Below are 15,889 nucleotides of genomic sequence, written 5' to 3'. Positions count from 1 at the left end.
CTCCTTGTGATAACTTCACATAGGGCAACAAAAGTGAAACAGTACCTTCCAACTATAGAGCTTTAAGAGTGAAGAGGACCATGAGAGGGCTAATACTTGAAGTAGATGCCACGAAGCAATGGAGTCTGTAGAGGCCATTTCTGAAAATTAGACCTAAGTGACCTTCCTAGATTTGCCCAGCAGTCTGTGGCAGAACTGGGATTAAAACCCAGATGTCCTGACTCCCAGTCCTTTGCCTTAACCACAAGAGCAGCCTTTCTCTTTTTCCATTTCTTCCATTAATTGCATGTTATAAATAAATTGATTATTTTCTTCTAGTGTTGCAGCATTCAGTAACTTGTATTATGTGTTGGTTAAAGATACACAAATGTTTGTAGTATCTGGATACTACTGTAGTTTATTAAGAAGGTTTCAAGAACTTTATCCTTCTACTTACTGTCCCAGTCTCTTGCACCCGAGTGTGATATTCTTATGTACAAGAGGCAAAGAAGTATGTCTGCTGCGATTTGCAGATTTTCTTTTAATTAAATAGGATTATGTTCCTGTTTTTATAATCTCTGCAATAAATTTGGCTAAGTAAATGAAAATCTTAATTCTTACCATTTTAAATAAATTGTGCACTTTATTATGACATTTGCATATGAATACTGCCAGGGATAGGGCTTATATAACCCAGCCATTCTGGAACTGCCTAAGGCCTGGTACTGGGCCAGGGCACCTGCTGTTGTGACTGCTGCAAATGCAATCTAAATTCACTGATAAATTGTAGACAAATCTCAGATAAGCTGTGGGTTTTTTTAGCAATGATGGGCTACAAATTGGTTTAAAAAAAAAAAAAGTCAGACCATCTGTTGCATCTTGCAGTGCACTTTCCAGCTAGGTGGAAATACAAACATGCTAATAGCATGCATTTTTCCACGATAAGGATTTCTTCCGGATTGTTCAGGTTCAGAATAAGTCATTTGATTATATTCTTTTTACCACAAATCCTGGCTCTTAAGAGTATTGAATTAATTAAAACTAATACACTAGAGCCAACAGAAATAATCACGGGCATTTTAGTGTTTAAATTGGAAAGGAAGTCTTTTTAAATAATAAGAGTTTAATTATTCCCATTTCTAATAATATTGTTTTCTTCAGTAGATTATCAGTTCTACTGCATGCATAGTTTTTTTTCAGAGCAGTTGACATATGAAATGATTAAAGCTTTAAACTTACATAAACATTTATTTGTTGCATGTGATGGACTGCTGTCAAAAGTAGATTAATATTTTAAGGGATCAGATTGTCCATCTCTCTGCTCGTATTGCTTCACTGAACATATGTTTCAAAAGCTGCCCGTGTTTCTGAGCCACCACCATTTGGGAGTAGGAACCAGTTTAATTTCAGTCCATTTCAGTCACTGGGGAGTGAGGCGTTGTCAAAGCTGAACAGAGGGAAAATGAGATGTGAAAAGTGAAGGGTTGTATTACAGGACCTGCTCTTATTCATTCCTAGGGTAAACTCATGCTGAAGCTAATAAAAGCCTACCCTGAGCAAAGATAGTAAAAATGGGCCCTTAGGCCCTGATCTGATACTAGGAAGGTGAGGTAATGAAATTCAGTTCCATTTTACTACCAGGCATTTTTTCTCTACCACGGCATATTTTTGTTCTCTGGGAAGGAGTTTCCTACTGAGGAATAGGACTGGGTGTTCTTCCTCCCCTACCATTTGAGAAAGTACGGCTCCCAACCTTACCTCAGAGGCATCCATTTCTAGTAAACTCCTTCTCGAAGTCTGGGTCTGCTAGCACCGGACTACTGCAGAGGGCTGTCCTCAGATCTGCAAAAGCTTCTTCAGCCACGCAGGCCCATTTCACTATGTCTGGGCCCCAGGCTTTTGTGAGGTTTATCAATGGGTATGCTCCGGTAGCAAAGTGGGAAATGAATTGCCTGTAGTACCCAATAATCCCCAGATATGCTCTGACCCATTTCTTCCAGGTCAGTTGAGGCCAACTTTGTATCACCTCTAGATTGTTTAGTTGGGGTTTCACTGTGCCTCTCCCCGCAATGTACCCAAGGTATTTGGCTTCCACTAGACCTATTGCACACTTGGAGGGATTCGCAGTGAAACCCACTGTCCTCAAGGTATCTAATACTGCTTCCACCTTTTCCAGGTGCATCTCATAGTTTGGGCTATGTATGACCACATCATCTAAGTAAGTGGCAGCTTACTTGGCATGTGGATGTAACAGCTTATCCATGAGCCGCTGGAAGGTTGCAGGAGCCCTGTGCAATCCCAAAGGGAGGATGGTGTACTGGTACAATCCTTCTGGTGTCGAAAAAGCAGTTGGGGGTGGAGGGTGGTTTTTTTCGGCTTCCCTTGCCAGAGGAATTTACGAATACCCTTTGGTCAGGTTGAAGGGTGGATGAGAATTGTGCTTTCCGCAGTTGGTCAATTAGCTCACCTATTTGAGGTATGGCGTTGGCATCAAACTGGGATACCTTGTTTAATTTTCCAAAGTCATTCCAGAATTTCGTAGTGCCATCTGGCTTAAGTACCAGAACGATTGCACTGGACCACTGACTATGGGACACTCCTCAATGACTCCTAGATCTGGAATGGTTTAACCTTCACCTGTACTCCGGGATCTGTGATGATGACCTGTGGTTCTGCCTGGCTTCTCAGAGAACACGTGGTTTCATTCAGTCATTTTGACAACTTCTGCTCCTTGTTCAGGAGTCAATTGTGGGGATATTCTGGTGGCGTCTCTAGGGCGACCACATAAGCTTCTGTGTTTTGCCAGGGCTTCAATAGATTGACATGGTAGATCTGCTCCTGCTTCTGGTGATCAGGCTGTTAAATCTTATAATCAATCTCCCTGACAGCTTCTATTACTTCATATGGTCCCTTCTATCTGTCCAGGAACTTGCTTTCAACTGTGGGCACTAGCACCATTACCTGATTTCCCCTCTGGAATTTGCGAACTTTCGCTTGGCTATTATAATAGGTCTTTTGAGCCTCTTGTGCTCTTTCCAGGTGTTCCCACACTATGGGGGAGACTTGGGCTTTTCGGTCCGACATCTGTATCACATGAGCAATGATGTTCCTCCTCTGGTTAGGTTGTTCTTCCTAGTCCTCCTTGGCAGTCTCCAGTATGCCACAGGGAAAACTCAGTGGAAATCTGGGGACCATCCCTTATTGCAAACATCAAGTAAGGTAGTAAGTTATCCAAATGTTTTCTGTCCCGGCTCACCACTTTCCATATCATGTTCTTCGGTGTCCTATTAAAGCATTTGACAAGGCCATCAGTCTGTGGATGGTAGACTGAGGTTCATAAGGCCCGTAAGTCCTTCATCTACTTCGACACAAAGGGGGTTCCTTGATCCATCAAGATCTTTTTAGGTATCCCTACCCTAGAGAAGATTTGAATCAAATTCTTTGCTATCGTCTTGGACATTTCGTTTAGTAGGGGGACGGCTTCTGGGTATCGAGTGGCATAATCCAGAACAATGAGTACAGTCTGGCCCCTGGCCAGCTTCTCCGGTGGGCCTATCAGATCCATGGGTATCCTCTCGACAGGGATTTCAGTAATTGGTAAAGGTACTAAAGAGGCCCTTAACTGCGGTCATGGACTGTGTAATTGGCATTCTGGGCAGGAGGCACAATGGAGGTTGATGATATATAAACTCCTGGCCACAGCACAGAGGAAGAAAATAGTAATCGTGCTGAAAGTAGAAAGGGGGGAGCGTTGCCTATGCAGCATTCTCATCTGATTGCCAGTAGTAGCCAGTCTCTGGACAAACTGTTGTTGTGCTCTGCAGAAATGTGGGAAAGATGTCCAGTTGTAGAGGAAGAGGTGAGGAGTTTTAAAAAAAAACCAAACCATTTCCAGCAGACCTACCTTTTGAAGTTAATTTTGTTGCTTTCAGCAATAACTTTTGCTCAGTGACCTTTACCCCACTCCACTTGGAAGGAGGGAGGGGTATTGTTTGTTGAACTGGTGTCAGCACAATGGAGACAATAATGCTGTTAGAAGGAAGGTGTCCAGACAGCATGTGAAGCAGTTGCCACTTTATCAGGATCCACAGGGTTTTCTGAAAGGTCCTCTGGCTCTGCACAGTTTTGAGACCACATCCTCTCTTTGCACCATCAGTGGCCCTTCCTCCCTATGGAGAGGAAGTGGTGCATTTCTCATGCCATTAGCTGAGCATTGTTTCCATTCTGTTTACTTTGGATCAGGGATTTGGAGCAATCAAATTTGTGAATTGCTCCGCTCCGGCACCAATAGTGACTGCTCCAGCTCCGCACTGTGACTCTGCTCCGCACTCCGACTCAAATTAATTTGTAACGAAATAAAAAAGTGCATACTGTAATTTTGAAAAAACATTTTTATTCAGACTATTAAAACAATTTAAATGTCATCATCAATGATTCAAACTAGAATCATTCATAATTCATTCTGTAAAAAATTATTGCAGCAATCAAGCTTTCATAGCCTGTTGCAAATAATTTAAAATGAACTTTAAAGCTGAAAACAGTCGCTCTACACTAGCTTGAGTTGTTGGGATGCTCGAAGCAATTCTACAGGCAGCCTGAATGCGGTGTGGGTAGCTGTGAATGTCCTCAAAAACAGACTTAGCTTTTAGCCTACCAATAGACTCCATCACCTCACAATCTTCCTGAAAGTTTCTCTCGAATAATGCTTCATTACAATTATGAATCGCAGAAACTCGCTGGCGACTTTCTTGTTTATCCAATTCCTTTTTGAAGGCATCATCTTCTAAAGAATTGGTTCTTGAATTATCTCCATTTCCCTGTGATGGTAGAAGACGTCTCAGGGATGGACACTCGAACAAGTTCAGAGTGGAGACGGAAGTTTGAGAACAGCCTGCTGTTTCTGACGGATGTGAACTTTCCGAAATCGCAAATTCGATCGTTGATGACTCCTTTTGTTGTATTTCGTTTTCTTCAACCTCTTTCGCAGAGTTCAAATGTAGCAATAGATTTTGTTTTTTGAGTCGTCGAGCAATATCAAGGAGCCTTCCTTTGCCTTTGGTATTTCCCTTGAGGTAAGAAGAATCCAATTCCGTGGTCAACATAAACTGCAGCAAGGAAATGAATATTGTCAAAAAGCTTCTCTTCGCGTTTCTGCATGGGGGATAGAATTCCTTCTGCAATTTGTCCACCATTTTCTTGCAAGAATTTTGACAGTTTTTGCCATTCCTTCATTAAAACTCCCGGGATTACATCGACAGCTTGAAGATTCATGGTTGTTTGGTTTGGCTTTGCAAAGAGGTCTCGCAGGTTCTTCACTTTGTTCCATTCAGCTTTTGTTAACTTGAGTTCTCTTGTTCCAGGAGCAGCCACTTGTTCACAGTAATATTGAAAAACGAGAAGCAGATCAATCATCGCAAATGTTGAACCCCAGCAAGTCACAGTATCCAATGATTGAGTTACCCCATGTAGATCAAGCAGAACACTTCGAATACTTGGGTTCTTAGTTTGACAACGACTTGTCAAATTTTTGCCAGAAATTTCTTCGCGAGTTCTTTGTTCAGTCCGTCCCAGATTGCCAACTGAATAGTGTGAATACCACACCTCATCAGTTGGACTTTTGAGTCGTCCTCATGAAGCCATGTTGGAAGTATGAGGCTAGGGTCATTAACCCATTGCGCAGCAGCATCCATGTTGATTTCAATTTCATCCATTCCTTTAATTCCTTCATCTGGCAAAATAGCTTCAGTTCTGTCCACATCCCTGTTCTCAGAGGTAGAAATGGTTTCATTGTCCTCGCTGAAATTTTTGACGGCACACATCATGTTTGCTGCATTGTCAACGCAGATGCTCAGCACTTGCATTTCACTGATCCCAAATTTTTCTAAAATAGCGTTTACTTGACTTTTCACATACGAAGAATTGTGATGCCTTTCAGTGTCGATTATGTCCAAGGTGTTTTTACCACAGCTTTATCTTTTCCTTCTTCGTAGTACTGAGCACTGATTGCAAGGAAATTTCTGTTTCCACGGGTTGCCGCATCCATTTTCAGGTAGCACAATTTTTACTCCAAAGCTTTCTTGAAAAAAGAAAAGGAGTACTTGTGGCACCTTAGAGACTAACCAATTTATTTGAGCATAAGCTTTTGTGAGCTACAGCTCACTTCATTGGATGCATACTGTGGAAAATACAGAAGATGTTCTTATACATACAAACCATGAAAAAATGGGTGTTTACCACTACAAAAGGTTTTCTCTCCCCCCCATCCCACTCTCCTGCTGGTAATAGCTTATCTAAAGTGATCACTCTTCTTACAATGTGTACGATAATCAAGTTGGGCCATTTCCAGCACAAATCCAGGGACCCACCCCCCACAAACTCACTCTCCTGTTGGTAATAGCTTATCCAAAGTGATCATTCTCCTTACAATGTGTATGATAATCAAGGTAGGCCATTTCCAGCACAAATCCAGGTTTTCTGCCCTGCCCTCTCCCCCCCCCCCCCACAAACCCACTCTCCTGATGGTAATAGCTTATCTAAGGTGATCACTCTCCTTACAATATGTATGATAATCAAGGTGGGCCATTTCCAGCACAAATCCAGGGTTTAACAAGAATGTCTGAGGGGCGGGGTGTGTGTGTGTGTAGGAAAAAACAAGGGGAAATAGGTTACCTTGCTTTCTTGAACTCTTCGCGACCAGATTCAGCTGTGCTGACAACTAAATGACGAACCGTATCATACCCCGTCGAAATGCCAAGCTGCGGACCCATTTCACCTACAGTTTTTTGGAATCCTTTCTTCTTTAGCCTGAAGGTAGTGAGCTGTGTTGAACTCAAGCAAACCATTTCCATCAGCTCTTCATGGAAAGTATTGGCATCCATGTGACTGTAACCTTTGAGGACTTCAAATATGAGTCAAGTTTTGTTTGCTCAATTTTGGGTTTCTTTTCAGATGAAGCTCCGCAAAAAATCTTTTCTTCGGGAGTTTTCAAAGAGCCAGATGAACGTTGTTTAGCCGCGTCAGTTTTCTGTTTTGCCTCATCTTCCTGGTCCTTCTTTGTAACCAAAGCTGCATAGTTTTCAGGATGATTACATTTTACATGCCGCCAAAGGTTGAAACTTTTCACGGCACTTGCTTCACTTGTCTTGAAGCTACATGGTTTGAGCTCACCATTCACTTCCTTTTGCACCTTGCACGTTGCCGATTTCTTCTTTGCTTTTCCCAAAAGCCCAAATTTGGGCTTTTCAAATTCAAAAGTAAAGACGTCGTTGAGATCCTTTTCTGTAAACTGGCTATCAATCATGGGGGGCAGATTTGATTTTTTTTGTTGAAGCCATGGCTAAATCTTCTTGTGCTGCTACTGCATCCAAATGTTTCTTGTTATGATCTTCAAAAAGCAATGAACAAAAGCATTACATTTTTTTATAATGTACCTGCTTGTGATATCTTAACCACTTAAGGTACTTCGAATTTATTGTGGATTTTCTCGACAAAAATGATCGCATTTTCTTTTTACACAAAATTATTATTAAAGTATATTTTAATATTTTTAACATGTTTCTTACAGTTTTAATGAAGTAAGAAATATTTTTAATATACATAATACATTTTTATTTATAAATTGCAAGTTAGTTTTTCTTATGAAATTTTGCAGTAAAAATATTTGAAATATTTTCCAAGTTTTTAATTAATATCTCAAAAACACTTTAATATAGATATATCAATGAAATTTGGTATGTGCCGTAGCGTTAGTACGTGCTATCGCTGTTCTACAACATTAATTGTTGGGAAGTAACAAGGCTACATGTTACAAGGTTGAAAATAAACTTTAACGGGAAAGAGGATTCAAATTACAAGCACAGTCCTTTTAGTAAAGAGTACAAATTTTCGGAAATATGTTTTTGCTTCATCAGCCTGAATAGATTATACAAGATAGAACCTGTTATTTGCTCTATCTTGTATAATGTTTCCAGCCTGATGAAGGAAAAACATATTTCCAAAAATTTGCTCTCTTTACTAAAAGGACTGTGCTTGCAATTTGAATCCACTTTCCCGTTAAAGTTTATTTCCAACGTTCTATCGTACAACATCATTCAAATAAAATTATTTAAATTACAGGCGTCATGAACTGGGGGGACTGGGCCAATTTTATTTAATATTTTTTAAATCTTCAACTATTTAACAGCTACGACCCTGGAATATGATTTAATGCTAAAACATGCATTAAAATGGTACTCTTAATTTATTTTGTATAATTAACCATTTCCGAAAAACTGTTTAAAAATTTTAATCTGCTTAGATGCTTAGAATGATACAAACAATTTTTACTTATTACTTATTTTTCAACTTTGGAATTATAAATTTTAAACGTAATAATAATAACAAAAATTATTAACTTATTATGGAACATAATATTACCGCTCGTAGCCGGGGCAGTTAACGACAAGTCTTTCTTGAAATATGAAATAAAAATGACCAACCGCCAGTTCGGGACGCCTATGGTTTAAATAATTTTGGATAATGTAATATAGTAGCACATACTAACGCTAAGACACAGACATAATTTCATTACTTTATATTAAAGCGTATTTGAGATATTAATCAGAAATTAACTTTTCGTCACCTCCTTGAAGGGACTGTAGCTCCCTTAGGAAGAATTTTAGGACACATGTTCACGGAAACATTTTTTCTTAAAATGACCTAAGGATTCACCCCCAAAGTTAAAAGAAATGGAGTACTTGTGGCACCTTAGAGACTAACCAATTTATTTGAGCATGAGCTTTCGTGAGCCTCAGCTCACTTCATCAGATGCATACTGTGGAAACTGCAGCAGACTTTATATATACACAGAGAATATGAAACAATACCTCCTCCCACCCCACTGTCCTGCTGGTAATAGCTTATCTAAAGTAATCGTCAGGTTAGGCCATTTCCAGCACAAATCCAGGTTTTCTCACCCTCCACCCCCCCACACAAATTCACTCTCCTGCTGGTGATAGCCCATCCAAAGTGACAACTCTTTACACAATGTGCATGATAATGAAGTTAGGCCATTTCCTGCACAAATCCAGGTTCTCTCACTCCCTCACCCCCCTCCAAAAACCCACCCCCATACACACACAGACTCACTCTCCTGCTGGTAATAGCTCGTCCAGACTGACCACTCTCCAAGTTTAAATCCAAGTTAAACCAGAACATCTGGGGGGGGTAGGAAAAAACAAGAGGAAATAGGCTACCTTGCATAATGACTTAGCCACTCCCAGTCTCTATTTAAGCCTAAATTAATAGTATCCAATTTGCAAATGAATTCCAATTCAGCAGTTTCTCGCTGGAGTCTGGATTTGAAGTTTTTTTGTTTTAAGATAGCGACCTTCATGTCTGTGATTGCGTGACCAGAGAGATTGAAGTGTTCTCCGACTGGTTTATGAATGTTATAATTCTTGACATCTGATTTGTGTCCATTTATTCTTTTACGTAGAGACTGTCCAGTTTGACCAATGTACATGGCAGAGGGGCATTGCTGGCACATGATGGCATAAATCACATTGGTGGATGTGCAGGTGAACGAGCCTCTGATAGTGTGGCTGATGTTATTAGGCCCACCATCAACCTCAGCCTGGTCCAGTCCACACAAGAGATCCACTTCCTGGACACTACAGTGCTAATAAACAATGGTCACATAAACACCACCCTATACCGGAAACCTACTGACCGCTATTCCTACCTGCATGCCTCCAGCTTTCACCCTGACCACACCACACGATCCATCGTCTACAGCCAAGCTCTGCGATACAACCGCATTTGCTCCAACCCCTCAGACAGAGACAAACACCTACAAGATCTCTGTCAAGCTTTCTTACAACTACAGTACCCACCTGCGGAAGTAAAGAAACAGATTGATAGAGCCAGAAGAGTTCCCAGAAGTTACCTACTACAGGACAGGCCTAACAAAGAAAATAACAGAACGCCACTAGCCGTCACCTTCAGCCCCCAACTAAAACCCCTCCAACGCATTATTAAGGATCTACAACCTATCCTAAAGGATGACCCAACACTCTCACAAATCTTGGGAGACAGGCCAGTCCTTACCTACAGACAGCCCCGCAACCTAAAGCAAATACTCACCAACAACCACATACCACACAACAGAACCACTAACCCAGGAACTTATCCTTGCAACAAAGCCCGTTGCCAATTGTGCCCACATATCTATTCAGGGGACACCATCACAGGGCCTAATAACATCAGCCACACTATCAGAGGCTCGTTCACCTGCACATCCACCAATGTGATTTATGCCATCATGTGCCAGCAATGCCCCTCTGCCATGTACATTGGTCAAACTGGACAGTCTCTACGTAAAAGAATAAATGGACACAAATCAGATGTCAAGAATTATAACATTCATAAACCAGTCGGAGAACACTTCAATCTCTCTGGTCACGCAATCACAGACATGAAGGTCGCTATCTTAAAACAAAAAAACTTCAAATCCAGACTCCAGCGAGAAACTGCTGAATTGGAATTCATTTGCAAATTGGATACTATTAATTTAGGCTTAAATAGAGACTGGGAGTGGCTAAGTCATTATGCAAGGTAGCCTATTTCCTCTTGTTTTTTCCTACCCCCCCCAGATGTTCTGGTTTAACTTGGATTTAAACTTGGAGAGTGGTCAGTTTGGACGAGCTATTACCAGCAGGAGAGTGAGTCTGTGTGTGTATGGGGGTGGGTTTTTGGAGGGGGGTGAGGGAGTGAGAGAACCTGGATTTGTGCAGGAAATGGCCTAACTTCATTATCATGCACATTGTGTAAAGAGTTGTCACTTTGGATGGGCTATCACCAGCAGGAGAGTGAATTTGTGTGGGGGGGTGGAGGGTGAGAAAACCTGGATTTGTGCTGGAAATGGCCTAACCTGACGATTACTTTAGATAAGCTATTACCAGCAGGACAGTGGGGTGGGAGGAGGTATTGTTTCATATTCTCTGTGTATATATAAAGTCTGCTGCAGTTTCCACAGTATGCATCTGATGAAGTGAGCTGTAGCTCACGAAAGCTCATGCTCAAATAAATTGGTTAGTCTCTAAGGTGCCACAAGTACTCCATTTCTTTTTGCGAATACAGACTAACACGGCTGTTACTCTGAAACCCCCAAAGTTATGTTGGACGTTTTCCAATCACTCTGGATGTATCACAAAAACACTCCTAATTTATGCAGAAATGTTTACTGTATATTTATATGCCTGCTGCACGTGACTTTTTCAGTAAATTTAAAAATTACAAACAATGCTACCAAAAGATGGTTGAACAGATGACATATAAAATAAGTCCGCCAGAGTGATACAGGAGCATGTACAAATGTAACGGGAGCCCGTGTGTGAAATGAGCTTAAGTGGTTAATATCTCTTGCGATATCTTAATCTATCAATAAACAAAAACTTTTTTTTTTTTTTTTTGCAATATACCTGTTTGTGGTATCTTAAATGTTGCATCTTGCGTCACACTTTTCCGTAATCGTAGCACTCAGCGTGTCTCATTGATCAACCCTTACAAAAGAAGTATCAACACATACTAATCTAACTAATCTACACAAGTACGTACTCGCCTAACCTTGGCACAAGGGTGGGAGCAGTCTGCAGGGTTGCTGGATGTCTGATAATTATCTGATTCTTTAAAAAAACATAGTAATTTTGTATCTGTACATTAAATCTTGATTTTGGCGCAAGTGAGAATAACTGTGACATATTACGTAAAGTGGTAAAGTAGATGTTTATATCAATTGTTATACAATCTGAAACTTTTTGGCACCTTTAGGACTTTCTTGCTAAATATCATTCATTGCGGATTGAAAATGAAAAAAAAAACTGGAGCAAGATTTTCTGTGCTCTGGCTCCGCTCCAGCTCTGGGCAAAAACTTGAAGCTCCACTGCTCCACGCTCCAGCTTTGGGCTCTGCTCCAAAGCCCTGCTTTGGATGGAATACTGCCCACAGTTATCAGTGAGGTACAGAAACTCATGGTTTTATAGATCTGCATTTGCTTACTATTCAGTGTTTCTTTTTCAGTCTTCAAGCCTGTTAGCTCGTAGTGGCAGTGTCTCTTTTAATAATGGCTAGGTGTTATAACAGCAATGCTACTGCATTTCCCATAGTACTAATTAATTTAATTTAAAGTATGCATAGTACTTCTATTTTTTACTCCTCCAAAAAACTGGATTATATGATGTAGTGGTTTTCTGTGTGTTTCTGTCTGATGATTTCCTGTATGAGATGTGAACTCCTTGTTCTTGCCTTTTAGGCTATATGCATGTCTGATGTTGTATGTTGTTTTGTTCCTCTCCCAACCTCTCAACTGGGCCAGTTGCTCACCTCGATGCTACATATATCATGATCTTCCATTCCTGTCTAAGTTCCATCTTCCACTCTCATCCGATGTGCTGAATGCATTCCCAAACCCAATTTTCCAAGGAGCCTCCATATTAAAATCCATCCTAAAGATACATTCCACAAAAATGAGAGTATTTTTTAATACAATTTTAAAAAGCCAGTTACTCCTCCTCCTGGGTTTTCCAGGACATCAGTTTTCTCTGTTTTAGATTCAGTTATGTGCCTCATTTTGTGTCTTGAACAGCCAACATAATTTTTAATTTCTCTTAAGTATAAGGTTGCTTTTTGGTTCAATGCATGCAGAGCATATATTTGCCGTAGAAAGTTTTTTTTTTTAACTAATAACATAATGCTCAAAATAACAGTGATTCTTGAATTGGGCATCCATTTAATATTACTCCTGATGAAGTCAGTTAGGCACTGTAAAAATGATATAAAAATCTGCAAATGGGCCACTTCAGTACACAAATTTAGAAGTTACAATTTGTGCCTGCCTCAGTGCAAAATATTGGCATATTCTCTGGCATTGAGTTCGTTATACAATACTCATCATAAGTTATATCTTTACAGTACAGGATTGTTTATAAGAGCAGGTTAATTGTTCATTTATTAATATTGTTAAACCATATTCCAGTTTTTAATTTAAGTGCTGCATCAATACTGTGTATGAGGGTAGAAGGTAATGTTCTGGCTTCACTCTAGTAACAGTTAATTGGATTCGTTTTTTTAAATATGCTATTTCTTTTAATAAACAATGGGATAGATGTTATACGAGATATTTAAACAGATTCCACAAATCACAAAGATCAGCAAATTTTAAAAGTTCTTATCTAGACAGTAACTATGAACCTTTTTGTATATAGCACCATGCTTAAATTATCAGCTAAGCGGAGAATGGAGTAATCATAAAATGGATTTCAGTGGTTGTATCAGTGCCTCCTGGTTAAAGGAACCATTTTTTTATCTTCATGTCTTTATTTTTAAAAGCTTTTGATTGCACAGGGCTGCTACCACTGTGAAGGAACCACTTCGCTGCAGGACTGCAACTGGCAAGATGCAGTTGATCTGCTAAATTATAGATTACGGATGGATGCAAAAAATTAAAACATGATGTGATGGGTTCAGTCACAGAGACCCCCTTGGGACTGTCACCTGATGTGCTGAGACTACCTCTGAGCCCATTTTCTCTGCCAGTTTGGGCCTTCAGAACCCTGCCTTGTTGAGCCAGATGCTAATCTGCTGCAACACAGACCCAGGGTCTGACCCATGCCCCCAAAGCTGCAGACTTAACTGAAAACGGCTTAGCAAGTGCTCCTGTCTCTAGCACCCAGACACCCAGCTCCCAATAGAATCCAAACCCCAAATAAATCTGTTTTATTCTGCATAAAGCTTTTACAGGGTAAACTCATGAATTGTCCGCCCTCTATAACACTGATAGAGAGAGATGCACAGCTGTTTGCTCCCCCAGGTATTAATTACTTACTCTGGGTTAATTAATAAGCAAAAGTGATTTTATTAAGTATAAAAAGTAGGATTTCAGTGGTTCCAAGTAATAACAGACCTAGAAAAGTAAGTTACCAAACAAAATAAAACACGCAAGTCTAAGCCTAATACAGTAGGAAACTGAATACAGGCAAATCTCGCCCTCAGAGATGTTCCAATAAGCTTCTTTCACAGACTAGACTCCTTCCTAGTCTGGGCCCAATCCTTTCCAGACCAACATTGTGGTTTATGGCCTGGGTCCAGCAATCACACACACCCTGTAGTTGCAGTCCTTTGTCCCAGTTTCTTTCAGGCATCTCTTTGGGGTGGAGAGGCCATCTCTTGAGCCAGCTGAAGACAAAATGGAGAAGCTTTCAGGGCCCTTTATATTCTCTCACTTGTGGGCGGAAACCCCCTTTGTTCTTCTGTGCAAAATCACAGCAACAAGATGGAGTTTGTAGCCACCTGGGCAAGTCACATGTCCATGAATGGTTCAGCTTTTTGCAGGCTGATGCCAGTGTTTACATGTTAGTTTGAATGTTCCAGGAAAGCTCAGATGTGGATTGGCGTCTCCCAAAGTCCATTGTCAGTTAAATGTTTCTTGATAGGACTATTCTGAATAAGTGCCCATTCTCAAGAAGCTGACCAAATGCTTTACCGAGGCTACTTAGAATCAAATACATTGAGATACAAGTACATAGCCAATATTCATAACTTCAAATACAAAAATGATACACATATACAGACAGCATAATCATAACCAGCAAATTACAACCTTTCCTTAGATACCTTACTTGACCTCCTTTGTACAAGATTTGGTGCAACTGTAGGACCTTGGTTGCCACAATGATCTATATGGTCACAGTTCATGTCAGTAACGTCACACATGGTATATCTGTTGATCAAGATTTGCAAGAGAATGAAGCATAGCCACAGGGATGGATTTTGAAGTGGAAGGCTGTGACGTTATTTACTTTAACTGGGGGGTGGGGGAGGAGGCAGGTAGGTGTTAAAACACTTTATTTGGGTGCAGTGTTAAAAAATAGCCTCTCTGTCAAATAACTCATATTGGCTCTCTTCAGATAAACTAACACCTAGGTTTCAGATCACCTCTGAATCTTCTCACCAGTATCTCAGATTAGCATATCTGGCTCAATAAGGCAGGGTTCTGAAGGCCCAAACTGGCAGAGAAAATGGGCTCAGAGGTAGTCTCAGCACATCAGGTGACAGTCCCAAGGGGGTCTCTGTCTGAGAAGACTCAAGGTTTCCCCCTCCTTCCTCCAGGATAAAAAGATCCACCAGTATCTTTCAAGTCTTAGGTTTACCTTTGCGAGCCAGCCCCTTTGAGCTTGTCACCGGTATTTGCCCAAGGGGCACCAACAAATAGCTAGGCCACAACTCCCACCCCGCTGTTGGGTATCTGTCTCCCCTCAATCTGGTCCCTGAGGGTATGTCTACACTGCATCTGGGAGTGAGCCTCCCATTCCAGGTCTACAAACTTGTGGTAGCAAGGCTTGCAAATAAATTGATGCTTAGAAGTCGTGACTCAGGCTGGAGCTCAGGCACTCAATCCTACCCTTCCCCTGCCTAGGCTTGAGAGCCCGAGCTCCAGCATGAGTCACAACGTCTATACAGCTATTTTTAGCATGCTAGTGTGAGTCTGTTGACCAGGCTGGGAGAGTCACTCTCAAATGCAGCGTAGACATATTCTAACTTCTCCCAATGACATATCTGTCTTTGTGCCTGGTTAAACATGCCTATCTTCCCTGTAAAGTTGAGCAACATTATACCTGATTTTCCTGTATATAATCACTGTGTCACCAATATCCCAAAAGACCCTGATGACCCTTTTGCTACACGCTCCTCCAGATCCAGTTTAAACAAGCAGAGTTGACAGCTCCCTGTAATAGCTGAGTTGCACACATTTCAGACGAAAGCATCTTCAGTGCCTAGCCACCCTCCCTCCCTTCTGACTAAATCCTGACTCAGATTCACCCCAGTATGAACCCAGTGATCATTCTCCCTTCAGTGAAGAATATATATGAATGTG

At 40.9% G+C, this 15,889-nt stretch overlaps 1 protein-coding gene across 2 annotated transcripts in view; it reads left to right on the top strand.

Annotated features, from left to right (window-relative positions):
* UBE2J1 (ubiquitin conjugating enzyme E2 J1) overlaps nt 1–15,889 on the top strand; it is a 66,984-nt gene that overhangs the window by 40,471 nt on the left and 10,624 nt on the right. Inside the window, exon 8 of one of the 2 annotated variants that reach the window (XR_013345595.1) lies at nt 11,788–11,975. The exons of the other annotated variant lie outside the window; for it this stretch is intronic. The gene's annotated coding sequence lies outside the window, so the exon portion shown is untranslated. The remainder of the gene's footprint in view (nt 1–11,787; nt 11,976–15,889) is intronic. 2 annotated transcript variants of the gene reach the window in all.

Source organism: Eretmochelys imbricata, chromosome 3 (assembly GCF_965152235.1).
Source record: "Eretmochelys imbricata isolate rEreImb1 chromosome 3, rEreImb1.hap1, whole genome shotgun sequence".
NCBI lineage: Eukaryota > Metazoa > Chordata > Testudines > Cheloniidae > Eretmochelys > Eretmochelys imbricata.
The sequence above is the reverse complement of the archived record's forward strand: the minus strand, read 5'-3'. Positions and strand labels throughout refer to the sequence as shown.